Genomic DNA, 19,681 nt, shown 5'->3' with positions numbered 1-19,681 from the left:
TAAGGATTCACTCGATCTATCCTGTCTATACCTGACATATGCTTCCTTCTTTTTCTTAACCAAACCCCCAATTTCTTTAGTCTTCCAGCATTCCCTATACCTACCAGCCTTCCCTTTCACCTGGACAGGAATATACTTTCTCTGGATTCTTGTTATCTCATTTCTGAAGGCTTCCCATTTTCCAGTCGTCCCTTTACCTGCAAACATCTGCCTCCAATCAGCTTTTGAAAGTTCTTGCCTAACACCGTTAAAATTGGCCTTTTTCCAATGTAGAACTTCAACATTTAGATCTGGTCTATCCTTTTCCATCACTATTTTAACAAATAGAATTATGGTCACTGGCCCCAAAGTGCTCCCCCACTGACACCTCAGTCACCTACCCTGCCTTATTTCCCAAGAGTAGGTCAAAGTTTGCACCTTCTCTAGTAGGTGCATCCACAAACTGAGTCACTATCTCCCTGGGTCCCCTCCCCCTCACCAACTTACTAGTTTAAATCCTCCCAAGCAGCTCTAGCAAATTTCCCTGCCAGTATATTAGTCCCCTTCCAATTTAGGTGCAATCTGTCCTTCTTGTACAGGTCACTCCTACCCCAAAAGAGATTCCAATGATCCAAAAATGTGAATCCTTCTCCCATACACCAGCTCCTCAGCCATGCATTCATCTGCTCTATACTTCTATTCCTGCCCTCACTAGCTCATAGCACTGGGAGTAATCCAGATGTTACTACCCTTGAGGACCTCCTTAAATTTCTATCTAATTCTTTGTAATCTCCCTTCAGCATCTCAACCTTTTCCCTTCCTATATCATTGGTTCCAATGTGGACAATGACCTCTTGCTGGCTTCTCTTCCCCGTGAGAACATTCTGCACCCTCTCTGAGGCATCCTTGATCCTGACACCAGGGAAGCAACACACAATTCTGCTTTTTCTCTGTTGGCCACAGAAACGTCTGTCTGTACCTTGGACTACAGAATTCCCCAACACAATTGATCTCTTGAAAGCTGATGTACCCCTCGTTGCATTACAGCCAGTCTCAATACCAGAAACTTGGCTGTTTGTACTATGTTCCCCTGAGAATCCATCACACTCTACATTTTCCAAAACAGCATACCTGTTTGAAATGGGTATATCCACAAAAGACTCCTGCACTAGCTGCCCACCTCTCTTACCCTTCCTGGAGTTAACCATCTATGTGATTGTATCTAAGACTTTCCCCCTTTCCTATAACTGCCATCTATCACATACTGTTGTTGTTGCAAATTCCTCATCGCTTCTGTCTCTTCAACCGATCAACTCGATCTGATAAGATTTGCATCCAACAGCATTGATGGTAGATATAATCCGCAGTAACCCTTAAACTCTCTTTAAACTCCCACATCTGACAAGTATATATCACTGCAAAGGCCATTTTTGCTCCTTCACAATCTACAGACCCAGAAAATAACACTGTCTTATTCCTCTACAAAACACTGCCCAGGTTAAATTAATAGCTATGACTTATATTTTAAGTTTAATCACGAGACTTATCTCCAAAAACATATAATCAAGAAGGAACCCACTGTACTCACTAACGCAGCCTTTCTCTTGGACAGACTTAAAATTATGATATTGCAACTGTTAATTACTAGCAGTTAATATGTATACATAAAATTTTGTTAAGCATTTCAATAAAGTTACAGTTAAGCCAATTCTTTTATTTTTAGTTTGTCTGTATTTTAACTGTAGTGTAAAAATAAAGTGTGTTTTGCTTAAAATCAATATGTCTGACCCAATCGAATTTCATCTGGAATGCAATGCCTTACATTTGCCTTTAAAATAAGAAAAACATAGGGTCGAGGCTATCTTCTTCATACATTTTGAGGGGGATTGGTCTGGTCCAAAACAGGTTCGAGGGCTGGATTATTCCATTCGCCACTCAAAACTATGTGATATCATGCCTCCAGCATGAATCCTTACAGGATTATTACCTTCCACAAATAGTCCTCCGATACTAGGTTATGATGATTCTTACACCCTCTATTATGTAGTTTATCACTTTCCCAAATGTCTTGGAAACATCCTAATCAGCCTCTTCACCCCACTTTCAAAAGCTATACAATTCTCCTTGATTCAAGCTTCTCCTTTATGAAGTTATTTGGAATATTTGATAATGTTAAAGCTCCTGGACAAATACGATCTGGGGAGATGGTAATGTGGTGGCAATATCATTGGACCAGTAATCCTGAACCCCAGGCTAATGTCCTGAGGACGTGGGCTTAAATCCCACCATCACAGATGGTGAGATTTGAATTCAGTAAAAAATCTGTAATAAAAAGCAAGTCTAATGGTAGCCATGTAATCACAGTCACTGTTGTAAAAACCATCTGTTTCACTAATGCCCTTTCGGAAAGGAAATCTACCATCCTTAACTGTTCTGGCCTACATGTGACTCCAGACAATGCCCATATCCCCAAAATGAATAAAAAAGATTGATTAAAATGTTTCCATTTCCGTATCAACACCCAGGCTAATCATCACTCTCATTCATGCAAATTGCCTCCATTGTTAAATTATGTGGATCCAATTTTCCTCAATTGTCTAGGCCATTCAATTATTTGGCTGAAATAAATTATTTATCTGCATAACCTTTTTGTATAAATTCTCTGCTGATTCCTGAATGTGATGGTTTCTGGAATAGTTTCAATTTTCAAGGACGCTAAGCTCTGTACTCAAGGGGCTTATTTACAGTTTACAGTATTTAACCAGCGCACCACAGCACCAGTATCCAAGCTGCCATCGACTTGCTTACAAAATATCCGTGCACTTCAGAACAGCACTTACAAACATACTGGGGTCAAACAAATGAAACAGAAGGACAGTCCAACGATATTGAGGAGGGGATAACAATACTGCATGCCAGTTACACCAAGAGCCTTTTGGGTAAGTCAGTGTTTTCTCCAGTTTCGTGGAGAGATAAGTTACACCCTTCCATTAATTGCCAGATGTTTGTAAATTATCCAGCATAAGTGGCTTCTTAACAACTTTGCAAGTTTGAAAGGTTGAATTATAACAAGTGAATTGTGATCATTAGTTTTCTGACACAGTTCATGTTTAATGAAATTTCCCTCAGGAAAATGTCCATGTGCCATTTTGATTAACAGCCATTAAGTCCTTCAGAAGTAAAACTATTAACCTGAAGGTTTAACATACATGATTCATTTACCCTGGTATATTTGATCAATTCTTCATGTTTTAAACCCAGTAGGGGAGTTCTAATATTTAAGTTCAGGGTAATTTGTGAGTCAAGGTCAATAAAATTGTGTTATTTTTTAAACTATGTGTCCTATTTTGCTATTCTCCCTGAAATATAAAACTTTTATTTACTAAAGCTGTGACATTGTAAAATGCACTGTATTCAAACATGCATCATGTAGTAATACAGCATTTAATGTTTATGTATAAAAAACATGGTCTGGTCCTTTTAAAAAAAGACTGATAAAGAAGGCACTGTCCTTGACATGACTTAAAATACAAACTAAACCAGAAGAGTTGTGCAAGTGACCTTGCTGGCAACAAGCAGGTTTTTCTGAGTACGAAAATGATCAAAGTTGTGGTTAGTATTGTTAAGTACCTTGTAAACTGGAAGCTACATTAAGTTTTCAGAAAAGGGAATTGACACTGAGCATTTTTATTTTGTTTAACTATTAATTATGCATGAGTCTTGACAGTAAATAGATTTTTAAAATTCATTCTTGGAATGTGAGCATCAGTAGTCATGTCAGCATTTATTGAACGCTATTTGACTGCAATGGGCAACATAGAACTCAATCATACTCTCAACCAGCACACACATCAAGCAAGCAGTTGCTATCAATATAGGAACATAGAAAACCGTTGATTAGGTATGATTAACAAACTCAGTGCAGTCTGATCAGCAAACTCTCCAATGATAAAATGACTCTGTTTTTCACTGAGCAAACCCATTCAAACGTCAGAGGCGACATTTAGTTTAAGGCAATGACATATTGAGCAAAATACTTGAAAGCTCCCACCATTTGTAGAACTACAACGGCATAACCTTTCACCTTCTGGAAGGGAAGTAAAAAGGGGAAAAGAATATTGTCTTCCTTTGTCTGTTTTGAAAATGTTTGCAAGTTCTGAATTCTGGACACTAGATGGCATTTTCTTTTAAATTGAAATTATTCTCTGTCAGAGGTTTATCTGAATATTCTTGAGTCCTTGTTTTTCCTGTTGTTAAAGTTATGTTCTGAATTCTGATAGATGAGATTTCTCAAAATGTAGATACCACAGGAAATGACAGAAATTACATCTTTTCCCAGTGGATACACCCCTGACATGCAAAGGAGTGTCGCCAGCAAAAGAGATGTAAAAAATTGTAGTGCATTGAGATCTGGCAAACCTGACTTCATTTAGTGGGCATTTTACATCGACTGCGATAAGATGGAGTGGATAGCATGTTTATTATCCAGTAAACCACTTTTAAAAGCTATGCTTATAAAACATTTTGCACCACAATGAGAACATTTCAAAGCTGCCCTGGAACAGAAAACATTTTCTTGATTTTCGTCTTATCTTTGCTACTGTCAGCGAAAGTAGAAAATCCGATGACAGGAAGGTACTATCAACCCACTTCCTGATCTTATGGTGCCGAGAAAGAGGTGAGAATTAGAAATCTGCCAATATCACATGTATCAAATGGAAAATCAGGAGGACGGGAAATTTATATCTATTACAGAGTTCCTGCAAAAACCTTAATCTCTCTTTGACAGAGTAGAAAGTAAGTGTTCAAATATGAAATGAGATAAATAACAAATGTGAAAAGTCAATAGAAACTATCAAGAATATAGAGACTTCCTCAGACTCTGAAGAATAAAAGCAAGTTAATGTTCTGGCCAGGATCTGGGACCCTCTTTCCGTATTCTTTCAGAAAAAAACCACTTGAAAAGCAGCTCTGCTTTTCTCAAATACTGACTGGCATACTATTAACTTTCATAATCTCTCTTTTACAAGTTCAATTATTCAAAATTTATTTTTAGCAAATGTAATATTGAGTTTTTAGCCTGCCACAATCTACTCCCATCAGATGTTGTGCTTAACCCAGGATGTGGTAAACACGGTCCTATAATCAAGGTCATAGAGTCATGGGGTCTTTACAGCATGGAAGGAGGCCTTTGGATTATAGCGTCCACGTGAGTCATCAAGCATCCACCCAATCTATTCCCAGTTCCCAGCACTTGGCCTATAGCCTTGAATACAAGTAAACACCTAAATAGTTCTTAAATGTCTAGATGGAAGAGTTGATCTAATAGTTTCAATTGACAGTAATCAAAGTTATTTACCCTCAGCTCAGAGTGATGTAGAGGCACTCCTATTTTGCAGTCTATATCTACGAGGCAACAGGAGAGCACTAATTGAAGAGTGCAAGTCTTCATTCCATTTAATGTGTTAACTTACTCACGCTTGCACAAAAATGCCATATTTGGGTGGAATTCTGTAGATTCAAAGCAAAACAGTATGATACATATACTGTGACTGATAACATTTACTGCTATTGTTTACATAGGCTTGGAAATTAACTCAACAGAGCATAGTTACATAGATTAAAAAACATTTAGTTATCTGCTACAATAACATACTTTTGCCAACTTAGTAACCCAAATCATTTATCAGCAAGACGAATGTTACAATTAGGAGGTTACACGAGCAGCATATATTTACAATAGAACATCATCTTGTGCTACGTGTCTTGCCTGTAGTATATTTGGTCTCATCCAATTCATTTTTTAGAGTGAATGTACGATTTAAGATCTGGAGAAGTCCATAATGATGAATTACAAGTATCAAAATCATTATTTGTCAATCTGAATAAACTTCACGCATTTAACTCAATCTTCAATACCATTGTCAAAAGCAGGCAGAGATGCTTTTGATATAGAAAGCGCTGTAGGTCTTGACTTGCCTGTTCCTGCAAGTGTTGAGAAACCCAATCAATTCTCTTAAACGAAACTGCTGGAGGGTTTTTCCAAAAAGCTATGAGTTATTTTTTGTTTGGCACTGATAATTCAGACTTCTTTGGACAGGAATAGTCCTCCAACCTTCAGAAATGATTTCCAACCTTACTAATTATGTGACCACATACAATAACATAGCAATACATTTTTCTCCAGGGAAAACCAGAAAGATGGAAAAGGATGCTTTTTTTTAAACTCAATCACAGAATGTGAGTGTTTCTGCTAGGCACTATTTGTTGCCCATCCCTAGTTGCCCGGAGGGCAGTTAAATGTGAACTATATTGCTGTGGATCTGGAGTCAGATGTAGGCCAGATTGGGTAAGGATGGCAGTTTCTTTCCTCAAGGACGTTAGTGAGCCAGATGTTTCTTTCCATGAAATCAGCAGCTGTTTCATGGCCATGGTTAGACGCTTAGTTCCACATTTTCTTTTAACTGAATTCAAACTTCACCATCTGCCTTGGTGGGATTCAAACCCAGATCCCCACAACATTATCTGGGTTTCAGGATTAATAGTTCAGTGATAATACCATTAGGCCATTGGCTCCCCTTTGGTGCCACAGCACTCTAGAAAATATTCATGAGATCTGGACCTGGAAATGATTCAGTCCTCCTGAATGTGATACTAGAGAGGTACCAAGTTGCAAAGCTTATATGGTGCCTGTTTGAAGTCCAACTCCAAAGTCTTTCCCAACTCCAGGACCTTAAGCCTTTAAGCCCTTTGGCTACAGGAGGAGGGAACATTAGCAACTGTTATCTCTGATTAGCAATCAGGAGCAGAAACCTTTTTCTTTCCGAACCCAGATGCCAGTTGTATTCTCCCTACCCTGTCTCAGATGTAATTTTCACCACAGCAGTGTAGACTGTGGACTAATAGTGGAATTTTTCTGATCTATCACTTTGTTATTCACTAGGTAGCTCTTCATAGCCATCAGGAAGAACTGAAGTCCAAACTTATCTGATTGGTGTTAATAGACATGAATACTGTCAGTGTTGATGCAGGTGATGTTGAACAAAATGTTAGCAACTGTACCATTTTTTTCTTCCTTTTCCACTGTGATTCTCTGTTTCTACTTTCTTGTCAGAAAAGCAATGGGACAAGGAAATAGGAAGTGTTTAGTCTTAATGCTTCAGGGCAGAATTTGCAGAGGTTTTCTATCCATCACTTACACTTATTTGTATAAGAACAGCTTGCAGGTATGCAGCATCTTTAACATAAATACATAAAAAATAATTATGGTACTTCACAATGTATGATAATGAGAATAGACTAAAGAAGACCTTAGAAATAGTCATAAGAATCTTGGCCAAAGGTACAGATGGTCCCAAAAGGAGAGCAAGGAATTGTGAATTAAGGAACAGGAGGTTTTGAACCAGAATAAAGAGCACTCAAAAGAATCAAATGGACCTGTGAAGGTGCATCCGTACCCTTTGCATTAAAGTGTAATGCCAGTGAGACTCTAAGAAGTAAATCAGGTCATAGACTGGTGAGGTAATTACATCATTTCCTCTTGAACACATTGTAAGACTTGCCTTCTTCTTTATTGAAGCTCTCATTAATAAAAATGGTAATCTAGTAAAATTGTTTTTTTATTTTATGCAGAAGTACGCTATAAGTTAATTTAAAATTTGTGATTTAACTATCGGTCATCTAGTTTAAACACATTGAGCAAGATATCCTCTGTCACTTCATACAGAATCAAAAATATATTTTTGATGCAGAATTTCACTAAAAACAACATACAGAGGAAATCCTCCCTCAGCTTCAAATATAAATCACCAAAGGTTCTTGGGACTTGATAAGTTTAGACCATGGGAAAAGTAATTGCTTGCCCACAGACATGTTACAAACATGAATAAATAGTCATAGAGCCATATAGATTTACAGCACAGAAAAGGCCTGTCAGCCCCTCATGCCTGCACCAGTTTAAAACAGTCACCTGACTACTCTAATCCCACTTTCCAGCACTTGGCCCACAGCCTTGCATGCTTTGGCACGGCAAATGCACATCTAAATATTTCTTTAAGCCTATGAGGATTTCTGCTTCTACTACCCTTATAGTAGTGAGTTCCAGATTCCCATTACCCTCTGGGTGAAAAAGCTTTATCTTCCATCTCCTCTGACCCTCTGGCCCTTTATCTTAAATCTATGCCCTCAATCATTAATACCTCCTACAAGGGGAAAGGTTTCTTCTTGTCTACTACATTCTATGCAGCTCATAATTTTGTACACGTATTTGAATTTTCATTTGCCTCAATTAGTTCTGCATAGACCTGACAATGTCAGGAACATGCAAGGGGACTTTGAAAGATGGAAAGGCAGAGCCAGGCATCCTGCTCACTGCACAGAAAGGAATGCCATCAGTAGAGGTTTGAGAGAAGATGTCAGTTTCTCCCTCAGCCAAGGTATAGCAATCAGTGTGGCAGAGGGTTTCAGGAAATAGGCAATCAGCAATGGAGAAATTATGCAATCAAAAGCATATCTTGGGGTCAAAGATACCAACAAATTGGCAAGTAACTTTGTTCAACCTCAGTCTGCTGCCAGCTGGAGAGAGAAAGAAAAAGAGGAATGGCATCAGTAATGACAGTGAAAGAGGTGGGGACGAAACACTTTACGGATGGGCTAGCAAGGGTTCCCTCATCCCATGAATGAATAAAATGTCTTCCTAATATTCATTCCCATTTGGATGTTGGAAGGGCACAGTAAGGGATCAGATCCAGTGGAGGAGTCAAGAAGGGTAGTGATGTGTTAGAACCGGTGTCATCAGCGTATGTGTGGAACCTCATGTTGCCTTTTCAGAAGATGCAGCAGAGAGAGACCCTGGATGGGAAGTAGATGTCCACCCAGGATAGATTTGTGGGGAACACCAGCACAACTCTAACCAATGAAAGAGTCATAGAGTCATATTGATGTACAGCATGGAAACAAACCCTTCGGTCCAACTCATCCATGCCAACCAGATATCCCAACCCAATCTAGTCCCACCTGCCAGCACCAACCCATATCCCTCCAAACCCCTCCTATTCATTAACCCATCCGGATGCCTTTTAAATGTTGCAATTTCGCTAACCTCCGCCACTTCCTCTGCAGCTCATTCCATGCACATACCACCCTCTGTGTGAAAAAGTTGCCCCTTTGTTCTCTTTTATATCTTTCTCCTCTCACCCTAAACCTATTGCCCTCTAGTTCTAGACTCCTCCACCACAGAGAAAAGACTGGTTCAATGATTTCATGATATATTGCTATGGTTGCCTCCACACAAACAGTCACCCAACGCTGGAATTGAACCTGGGTCTCTAGCGCTAAAGGAGGGAGGGAGTGCAACATAGAGAAACACAGCAATAAATGTCAGTGTGAATGCTCCCTCCAAATGTATCTGTTTTCTTTTAATGTTGTGTTGAGTGATAACTGCTGATCAAAATGTCAGGGAGATCTTGTCTGTTCTTCAAATGCTTCCATTATGAGAAGGCAGATAAGACTCCAATTTAATGCTTTATAAAAAAAGATAACACTGCCAACTGGGCAGTACTCACTCTGTAGGGGGTGGGTTCAGTTGGCTCATTTGTCTGATTTGCATTCAGTGTAATGCCAACAGCATGGGTTCAATTCCTGTACTAGCTGAGATCACCATGAAAAGATCTTCTCAACCTTGCCCCTTGCCTGAGGTAGAATCATAGAACCCCTACTGTGCAGAAACAGGCTATTTAGCCCAACAAGTCCATATTAACTCTCTGAAAGTAACTCACCCAAATTCATTCCCCTACTTTATTACACTACATTTACCCTTGACTAAAGCACCTAACCTACACATCCCTGAACATTATGGACCATTTAGCATGGCCAATTCACCTAACCTGCACATCTTTGGATTGTGGGAGGAAACCTGAGCACCAGGAGGAAACCCACGCAGACACGGGGAGAATGTGCAAACTCCATACACACAGTCACCTGAAGCTGTGCTGACCATCAGTTTTCTCTCTCTAATGAAAGACAGCCCTATAGTCCTCTGGGATAAAAATGACTTTACCTTTTACTGACTCAGTAATTGGCTGAAGTTCTCTCAATTGTTTGAGTAAACACAATGGATGCAATCTTTTAAGGATCTGAGTGATGTGCGCTGTGGCAAGACTTTTGGCAGAAGCGGGCAACAGGTTTAGCAGCAAGGGCCATCTCAATGTCAGGAGCAAATTGTTCCATCTTTTACGCTTCTATTAGCAGTGTGGCTTGCTTCCTGTGAAGTAGCAGTGGATTGCCAATTGACAGTAAGTATTTCTGGTTAACTGACCAACTCACCTCATAAATATCAGCCACCCACCTTGCCAAATTTGACAAACAAGCTTGACATTAGGAAAACTCAACAAGGAAACCAAAGCATAAACCCTGCAGATTCAGCTCATTACTTGTTCCAAACGACCTCCATGTTGGATGCTGGGTAACAGTATCTCACAGTACAATTCATAGCCCCCAACACCTATATCTTTTGTCCACAGACATTGGCATCTGGCATCTACCAACCCATCACAACCATCATGGAACCTCTCTGATACACTGGCAACTAACTTTGAGGAGACTGTAACCAAGATACTGTGTGTTCATGAATAGGTACCCAGCTAGTAGCTGGGTACCTATTCATGAACACACAGTATCTTGGACCAAGCTGCATCTCAGGGTTGTTCTCTTGCCACTCCTAGGTTTTACATAATTTTCATCTGCATGCTCACACCAGCCATGCCTTGCATTAATTTGCCATGCCATGCCTGTTAGCACATTGGCATTTCACCCAGTGCCAAAGGCTGTTTCATGGTGTTCTTTAGCGAAAACTCACAGACAAGCTGCTTGTCTAGAGGGATCTGTCTGGATTAAGGCTGGGGACATCTTGGTTTGCAGCACTCTGAAACATCACCTATCACTGCACATGCATTCAACCAAGTGGCCATGTTGAAAACTGGTTGGTCATTGGTGCTCAGTACAGGCATGGTAAGGCGGGGGAAATCATTTGATGGGGGTGATCCTAGTCATGGGCACACTGTCCACATGATCCAAGGACTTAGACAGGGTCAGTCAAGTGCTTGAAATGCTCACAATCAGGATATCTGTCCCAGTGAAGTCTGGGGAGTATTCAACAGTCATTCCTGCAGGGACAGCACAAGCAGTCAGGACAATTGAATACCATTAGTCAGGGAACTACCAAGACAGCCACTAGGGTTCTGATCAGTCACGTCTTGGTGCTGTTCATCAAAGTTGGTCACTTGCCTGGGGCAACTTCATCTGTGACCACCATTACACTGCCTGGAAAGTGTGTACCTGCCACCTTGGTCGCTCCCAAAACTTGTATATTCTGGAAAACTCTTACTTTCCAGTGATTTTGAGGGTCGGGGTGTCTGACAAGGCTAAATTTTGGGAGATAACGGATCTACAGTGACATGGTTCCTGGCACCCTTTGTACAACCCCTGACTGGTGCGAAGTGCAACTACAATGCTGCTGAAGCTTTGAGTAGGGCCAAGGTGGAGCAGAACATAAAGCAAATGAAAATACAGTTCTGTGCTTGGAACTGTTGCAGTGGTATTCACCTGGACAGTGTGTGCTGCGTCATCTCAGCATCATGTCTTCTGCGCATTGATGTCAATAAGCCAAAGGGATAGATGCTGAAAAACTGGAAGCAATCTTCCAAAGATGAGGACAAGGACAGTAGAAGGAAGAAAGTTGGCATTGTCTATGATGGAGCTCAGCCAAACAAAATCTCATTGACACCCACTTCCAACAGATGAGAGCTAGGTGCAGTGGACAATCATTGACTGTAAAATAATCTTTGGTCATGAAACCAAAATTTGGCGTAATGCTCAGACTCTGTTGGCTCTGTTTATGTTCTGTAAATAAAAACTCACGTTTGTCTTGTATTTGTATGATTGCTTGCCTGCAAGTAATGTTCCACTGTTGGACAATGACATGTTTTGGATGTCCACTGGACACTGAGAACAGAGCAGCGATGAGTTACAAAGAATGGTTAGACAGGATAGAGCAAGGGATATGGAAAGTGGTTAAACAGTGACCAGGCTGAGAGAATGAGTTGTATGTGTAAGGGTGTATCAACCTTGATAGCTATATGTCATGGCAAGCATAAGTTTGTGGCAACTGTGTCACGACATAGGCAATGAGGGGCAATGTCAGATTATCAATGTTTACCCATGTGCACAACAGCCTTACAAAGATGGCACAGGAGCAAGGGATGCTGGTCCTTCAGCAGACTTCCATTGAATGGTGAGTTGTTTCTCAAATGATATAGTAAGATAGGCAGATATTAGACATTAGAGCTGCCATAGGACATGATAGGTAGTTAGAGGTGATTTTGGTAAGATATGGTGAGCTAACACTCTACGCCTTGCAGTGATCAATTTTCTAAGAAAATCAATATTATTCATGCTTAGACAAAAGGAAAATAAGATTCAGCCCAATATAACCACTTTCTTCCAACTGAGGAACAACTTGACTTGTAATGAATCTTTTGAACTTTTCATCAGATTGAGATTGAGTCCCAAAGGCTGCAGAATTCCAAAGTGGAAAATGAGAAGCTTTTAAAATTTGCCTTGAGCCTTGCTGGAGCAATGCTGCAGGTCCAAGACAGAAATGTTGGCCAAGGAACACAGTGGTGTGTTGAAATGGCAAGGGACATGGAAGCTCAGGGCAATTTTTGCCAACAGAACATAGGTGTTTCACAAAGCAATCACCCAGTCTGAGTTTTGTCTCCCTAGTGTAGGGAAGACCAAATTGTAAGCAGCGAATGCAATAGACTAGATTGAGTGAAGTGCAGGTAAATCACTGCTTCACCTGGAAGGTGTGTCTGCGGCCTTAGATTGTGAGGAGGGAAGAAGTAAGCAGGCAGATGCTACATCTTCAGGGATTGCATGGGAAGATGCTATGCGGGTTTGGGAAGGTGTTGGGAGTGGAAGAGGATTGGACCAGGGGGTTCTGGAGGGACAGTCCCTGCGGAATGCTGACAAAGAAAGGGAGAGGAAAATGTGTGCCAAGTGTGGGGGATGAGTCAGACATGATTGAAGGCCCTGTCAACCATGAAGCTGAGGAATCCTCAGTAGAGGAAAATGTTGGACATTCCTGATGCCCCCATCCCCTGCGGAGGGTAGCATCAACAGAACAGATCAACAAGGATGGAGGAAATGGGGGAATGAAATGCAGCCTTTACAGGATGAGAGAGGGAAGCAGCCCCGATTAGGTCATCAATGTACCAAGAAAGAGTTATGGGAAAGGACCCAAGCAGGACTGAAATGAGGAATGTTCCACATACCCTATAAAGAGATAGGCATAACAGGAGTTTGGGGGCTAGTGCCCAGAGCCACCCCTTTGATCTGAAGAAAGTATGAAGAGTTAAAGCAAAAGTTGTTTAGTGTGAGGAAGAACTCGGCCAGGCGGGAGAAGGTGGTGGTGGATGGGGACGGTTCAGGCCTTCTTTCCAGGAAGAAGTGAAGAGCTCAAAGAACAGCTCTCAAGGAGCCTCAGTCTTTACAACTGTCCAATAGTAAAGAGCTTCTTGCAGGCTGTGTGAATGAAAGTGGGGACCCAGGGACGATAACTATACTGACCACGCCACCTTGGTAGAGGGAGCCATTGTGGTGGGGTTAGCAAATAGGAACATAGCAATGGCATGGCACTGTTTAAGTAGGGGAGAGATACTGCTCTCAGCGGACCTGAGTATGAGTCCCAACAGCTGTGTTGCTTGCCTTGTGCCATGGTTAAGGTCATCTCATTGGGACTGCAGAGGAACATGAGTGGAAGGGGAGGATCCAGTTGCTGTGGTGCACATTTGTGTTAATAACGTTGACAGGACTGGAAATGAGGCTCTGCTGAAAGATTGTGAATAGTTAGCAGCTAAATTAAACAGCAGAACATCCAAGGTAACACCGTCAGAGCTATTACCCAAACCACAGGCAAACTTGCACATTGTAATTACAGCAGTTAAAGTATGGCTTAAAGTTTGGTGTGGCAGGATTTGGATTCAGTTGCTAGCACCAGTAATGGTGTACAAAGGGTCATTAAGCCAACAGCAAACAAACACATTCACACAGATGTTCTGAGACTGAAAAGGAATCCAGCAGCTCCCTCTTTTTGCAATGGTTTAGGAAGGAGCTGTTCCAATTGTACAGGTTTCACTTGAATCGGAATGGGACCAATGTCCTGGCAAATTAAAAAACTAGGGTTACAGAAAGGGTTTAAACTAATCAGAATGGAAGGGAGTTGTGGGTGAAATTGTAAGGTTACAACACCAAAGGGAATTGCATCATTGCATGCAACTATTTTAATAATAATACCCAGCGTGGGACAGGAAGGAATGGAGTGTACAGCCATTAAAAATGAAGCAAATGTGGTGAAAGGAGAAGAACAGTAAAAATATAAAACCAAAAGCAGGAATTGCTGGGAAACATCAGCAGGTCTGGCAGCATCTGTGGAGAGAAAGTGGAATTAAGGTTTTAAGTCCAGTGACCCTTCTGGGCTAGACTACTTTGAAGAAGGGTCACGGGACCCAAAATGTTAACTCTGATTTCTTTCCACAGATGCTGCCTGACCTGCTGAGTTTTTACAGCAATTCCTGTTTTCATTTCTGATTTCCAGCACCTGCAATTCTTCGTTTCTTTTGTTTTAAAAAGGCAAAACCAGTGGCTTTTAAATGCACGCAGTATTCAGAACAGAATAAATGAATTAATAGTATAAATAAATATTAATGGGTATGATCATATAGTCAGTACATGGATATCAAACTATTTTGTTAGCATCTCAGAACTATTTTGTTAGCATCTTTTCTAAAGGGACAGAGGGAGGGGAAGGATGGTTGGTTTGCTTTGATAGTATGAGATGAAATAATATGTTCGCAAGAAATGATCAAGGATCAAAGGACATAGAATCCATATGGGTGAAGGTAAGTAAAAACCAGGATAAGAAGACTATGGTGGGAGCAATCTCTATCCGCCCTCACTATAGCTGTTCTGAGGACAAGAGAATAAATCAAGAAATAATGAGGGCATTTTCAAAAAGGCAATGCATGGGTGACTTTAATGTTCATGTAGATTGGGAAAATCAAATTGGCAAAGGTAGCTAAGGTATTTTGGACAATTTTCTCCAACAATATCATAGAATTCCTATAATGTGAAAGCCGGCCATTCAACCCATCATGTTCACACAACCACCTCCCCCCACCCCCAAAGACCACCCCACCCATACCCAGCCCCCTATCCTGTCTCTGTAATTCCCATGGTTAATCTACCTACCTGCACACTATTTAGTATAGCCAATCCTAATTGTTGGAGGAACCCACCCAGAATGTGCAAATTCCACATAGTCACCCGAGGATGGAACTGAACCTGGGCCCCCTTAGTGCTGTGAGACAGCAGTGCTAACCACTGTGCCACCATGCTTCCCACAATAATGTTTAAATTAGATTAGATTCCCAACAGTGTGGAAACAGGCCCTTCGGCCCAATGAGGCCACAACGACCCTCCGAAGGGTAACCCACCAGACCCATTTCTCTACCCTATATTTACTCCTGACTAATGCACCTAACACTATGGGCAATTTAGCACGGCTAATTCACCTGACCAGCACTTCTTTGGACTGGGGGAGGAAACCGGAGCACCTGAAGGAAACCCACACAGGCAGTCGGCCAAGGTTGGAATCGAACCCGGGTCCTTGGCTCAGTGAGGCAGCAATGCTAAACACCGAGCCACTGGGCCACTCCCTGTGGTGTAGATGCAAGCAGGGATCATGCAATTTTTGGTCTGGTAATGTGTAACATGACAGGTTTAATACATGATCACAGTGTCAAATGTCCCATGAATGAATACAATAAAATCTAAACTTCTATTTTACAAGCTTTACACTGAGCCCTGTAACATCATGTTAGTTGGATGCTTATCCCCATTTTTGAATGGCAAATTTGAGATTGGCTTCTCTGTGCTTTCATGCAAATTTTTCTGGTTAGTCTCCTAGGAACCTCTCACTGCCTTCCGCACCCAGTGATAACAATTTAAGCTGCTCACTGAACAACAGAAGATGTTCTTCCCTTGGTTTTGAAGTTAGCAGCAAATCAGCTGAATAGTGTAGCAGACAGTTTGGTTTAGAACACCCTCACCTCACAAACAGACTAATGTGTTCGACACGTGAGATAAACATCTTTGTTTTTAAAAAGGGTAGTAAATAATTTGCATTGCTTGTGAAACCGTTGAGGGTGGAAGTGGAGTGAATCACATAACAAATTTGCAGAAGTTTTTTATAACTTTTAAAAATTCTTTTGGGGACTTAACATTTTGGATTTTGTTCAAAATGAATCCATGCCACATGCTTTTAATTTGAAACATCTCCTATTACATCTCCCATTCCAATTTATTCTTAAATTGACAAGAAGTTTCAACAATCATTCACACTTTCACTCAACTTAACAACCTTGATTTGCTCATCAGGTTGTGAATTCTGAAAATCTCAGGATTTTCCTGAGATTTCCACATTGCACACCTCAGGGTATTCACATAATTCATGTGACTACCATCTACAATGCAAATCCACAGAAGTTTCTTAATTTAATCAAGCATTCCAGTAAATTACTCAAATCAATTCAAAACCAGAAACAGAAAACAGCAGCAGTTTCTGCTGAACCAGTTTTTAGTTGATTATATCACTGTTAACTTTCAGGTCATTAAGCCAACAGCAAACAAACACATTCACACAGATGTTCTGAGACTGTAAAAGAATCCAGCAGCCTCCTCTTTTTGCAATGAAAATACAAAAAAAATCTGAAAAGGTTATTGCTCACAGTAATTTTAGCTTTTGCTAGAGGGCATTAACCTCATTGCCTTTCTTCTAACACTTTTGTTACATATCTAAGTGGCAAAAATCAGTTATGAAGTAACTTTAGTTACAACTCTTGTTTTGTTTCAAAAAGGTGACCACATCACAGGTGCTCACATCTGGCGTTTGCCATGCCAGGTGCTATTTTCTTAACTACTTTAGCACAGGTTCTGGAAATATCAGAATAAGATAATTGTATCAGTCACCATGTAACACTGATTTCATGCCAATGCCTCCATTTGCAATGAACATCAAACTAAGGACTGCTTTGACTCTGCTCATCTGAATACGTGCTCAGATTTAAACAAGAACAATTCCTTTAGCATGCATTGAAGAAATCTTTGACTACTTTCACTTTGTTGCTAATTGGTTTATATTGGTTATTGCACATTTATGGAAGTCTTTGATGGTTTTTACTGCTACGTAAAACTGTTAAGGTCTACAAGGAGTGGTGGCATGTATTGAAGGCTTTGGGTTCAAGTTTAACAATTCTACCTGGCTATTTGCTCTTAGTTTCCCATCTAGATAAATGCTTATTATGCCTCTCGGCATATGCCAGTTGATCCTGCGAGAGAAAAGGATATATGTCTGTGAGTTTGGTGCATCATATTTTGCTGAAGTAGTTTAGCTTAAATGTTTAAGTATATGACAATATGCAGATGTTTATGCAATGTGGCATTATTGTAACTGAGACGATTAGATGAATGATTGCATGTTGGTTATTAGTATGATTGATAACAATTGATGGGAAGTGAGTGATGGATTGTGGCATATTGAGATTAATGATTCATTGCTAAGCTTATGGCACTTAAAGATTAACTTACTGGCCTTGACAATTCATGTGAAGGTGTTGAACTTTGTACAGCACTGCATCCACATTTACAGGTGTGGACACATGGCTTTCACTGCTCATGCTATCTGTTTCCACTGCTTTTAAGAGTTTATTTGAAGCACTTCGTGACTCCTTACAGATAGACAACATCTCTTCTTTTGAATGACCTCATCCAAAGTCTTCAGTACAGCACAGAAATTCTTAGAGCCTGCTCTCCACCATATTAGTCCTTAATTCATTGCATATTTTTTTCCAAAATATACTTTAATCATAAGATTGTTAAAATGCCTTGCAAAACAATTTGATTTGAAAATTACAAAAGGTGCAATAAAATTCAAGCTGTCTTCAGACAGCAAGTTTACACTTCAGTGCCTCAATGTAGTTGTAATAGACTCAATGTTTATAACATGCATTCCATGTCAAGCGTACAGTCTGAAAGGAAAACACTTCAAATTGAAAATTACAGAAAATGTAATAGAAATAAGCTTTTCTCCATACATCATGTTCCACTCTGAGATGCTTCAATACGATCAATGATCTGAATATTCATAATGCACATTTCCTCATGAGGCATACAGACCAAAATGCTCTGTGGATTTTAGCCTTTCTATGTTCCTCATCAAAAAGGCCTTAGACAGTGACCCTTCCCCATTCTGCCTCTGCAGAGTCTGCCCCAAGACCTTGAAGTGTTCCAGTCTGCGACAGTCAATCAAGGTTATTTGTAGACCAGCGCATTTCAGGCCTAGAGTACCTTTCACCTGGTTAATGACCTTTCAGCTGCAGATGATGATCCTTGTGGTGTACACACCTGGGAACAGCCTATAGAGCACCAGGAGCTGCCCAGGACAAACACGATTGCATCACTCTCTTGACCTTCTTTGCAAAGACACATTCTACAAGGAGATGGACAATGATCTCCACATGATAACAGACACCTCAAGGGCTGTGTACAGAGCAGAGAAGTTACTCCAGGCAGGTAGGAAGGCTCTGAAGGAAAATAGCAGTAAAGCTTGGAAGAGACAGAAACTGATGTGAGTTTTCTTGTGTACTGAAAATTGTATTCCAATATGTTCATTTCTCAGTTTTGTGTGGTTTTTTTTATTGAACTTTTACACCACCAGCCAAGCCATTTCTTGGTGATGGTTTGTAATTTGGGGTGATTTGGCATTCTGCCAAATTATTTAGACAGTCTGCTGAGAGAACCAACAGATATGATTTACCATGTCCTTCTCCCTCAGATTTTCAAAGATGTTAGCTGCTGACAATTCTTTGTTCTTTTCACTCACGCTTTAACAGGTGCACAGGAGATTTACCAGGATGCTGCCTTGTCTGGAGGGAAGGTCTTATGAGGAAAGGCTGAGAGAACTTGGGTCTGTTCTCATTGGAAAGAAGAAGGCTAAGAGGGGATTTGATAGAGACATACAAGATGATCAGAGGATTAGATAGGGTAGAAACTGAAAGTCTTTTTCCTAGGATGATGATGTCAGCTTGTACGAGGGGGCATAGTTACAAATTGAAGGGTGAAAAATTTAAGACAGATGTCAGAGGCAGGTTCTATACTCTGAGAGTGGTAAGGGCGTGGAATGCCTTATGTACCAATGTAGTTAACTCAGCCACATTACGGACATTTAAACAATCCTTGGATAAGCACATGGATGATGATGGGATAGTGTAGGGGGATAGGCTTAGATTAGTTCACAGGTCGGCACAACATTGAGGGCGTGTTCTGCACTGTATTGTTCTATGTTCTATGTTCTCACCAGATCCAGCCAAACTACATTTCCTTTATTGAAACAGACAGAGTATCATTTCAGTTATGCTGATTTCTCGCAATTTTGACTCTGCTCAGATGTGCAGCCACTCAACAGCATGAAGCTGATGTGCTACCTGGATCAGAAGCAGTGGACATGGATGCATAACATGAAACCTGTACCCATTTTCAAATGTAATCAGTTTTGTGGCCTTAGGGCCAACCCAAGGATTTTTAAGGA

General features: G+C 40.6%; 1 long non-coding RNA gene across 1 annotated transcript in view; it reads left to right on the top strand.

The window, feature by feature from the left end:
• The first annotated feature begins 2,762 nt into the window (after positions 1-2,762).
• Positions 2,763-19,681, top strand: part of LOC122559904 — a 50,883-nt gene continuing 33,964 nt past the window's right edge. The window contains exon 1 of the long non-coding RNA XR_006314590.1: positions 2,763-2,918. This is a non-coding gene — a long non-coding RNA (uncharacterized LOC122559904). The remainder of the gene's footprint in view (positions 2,919-19,681) is intronic.

This window comes from Chiloscyllium plagiosum, chromosome 20 (assembly GCF_004010195.1).
Source record: "Chiloscyllium plagiosum isolate BGI_BamShark_2017 chromosome 20, ASM401019v2, whole genome shotgun sequence".
NCBI lineage: Eukaryota > Metazoa > Chordata > Chondrichthyes > Orectolobiformes > Hemiscylliidae > Chiloscyllium > Chiloscyllium plagiosum.
The sequence above is the reverse complement of the archived record's forward strand: the minus strand, read 5'-3'. Positions and strand labels throughout refer to the sequence as shown.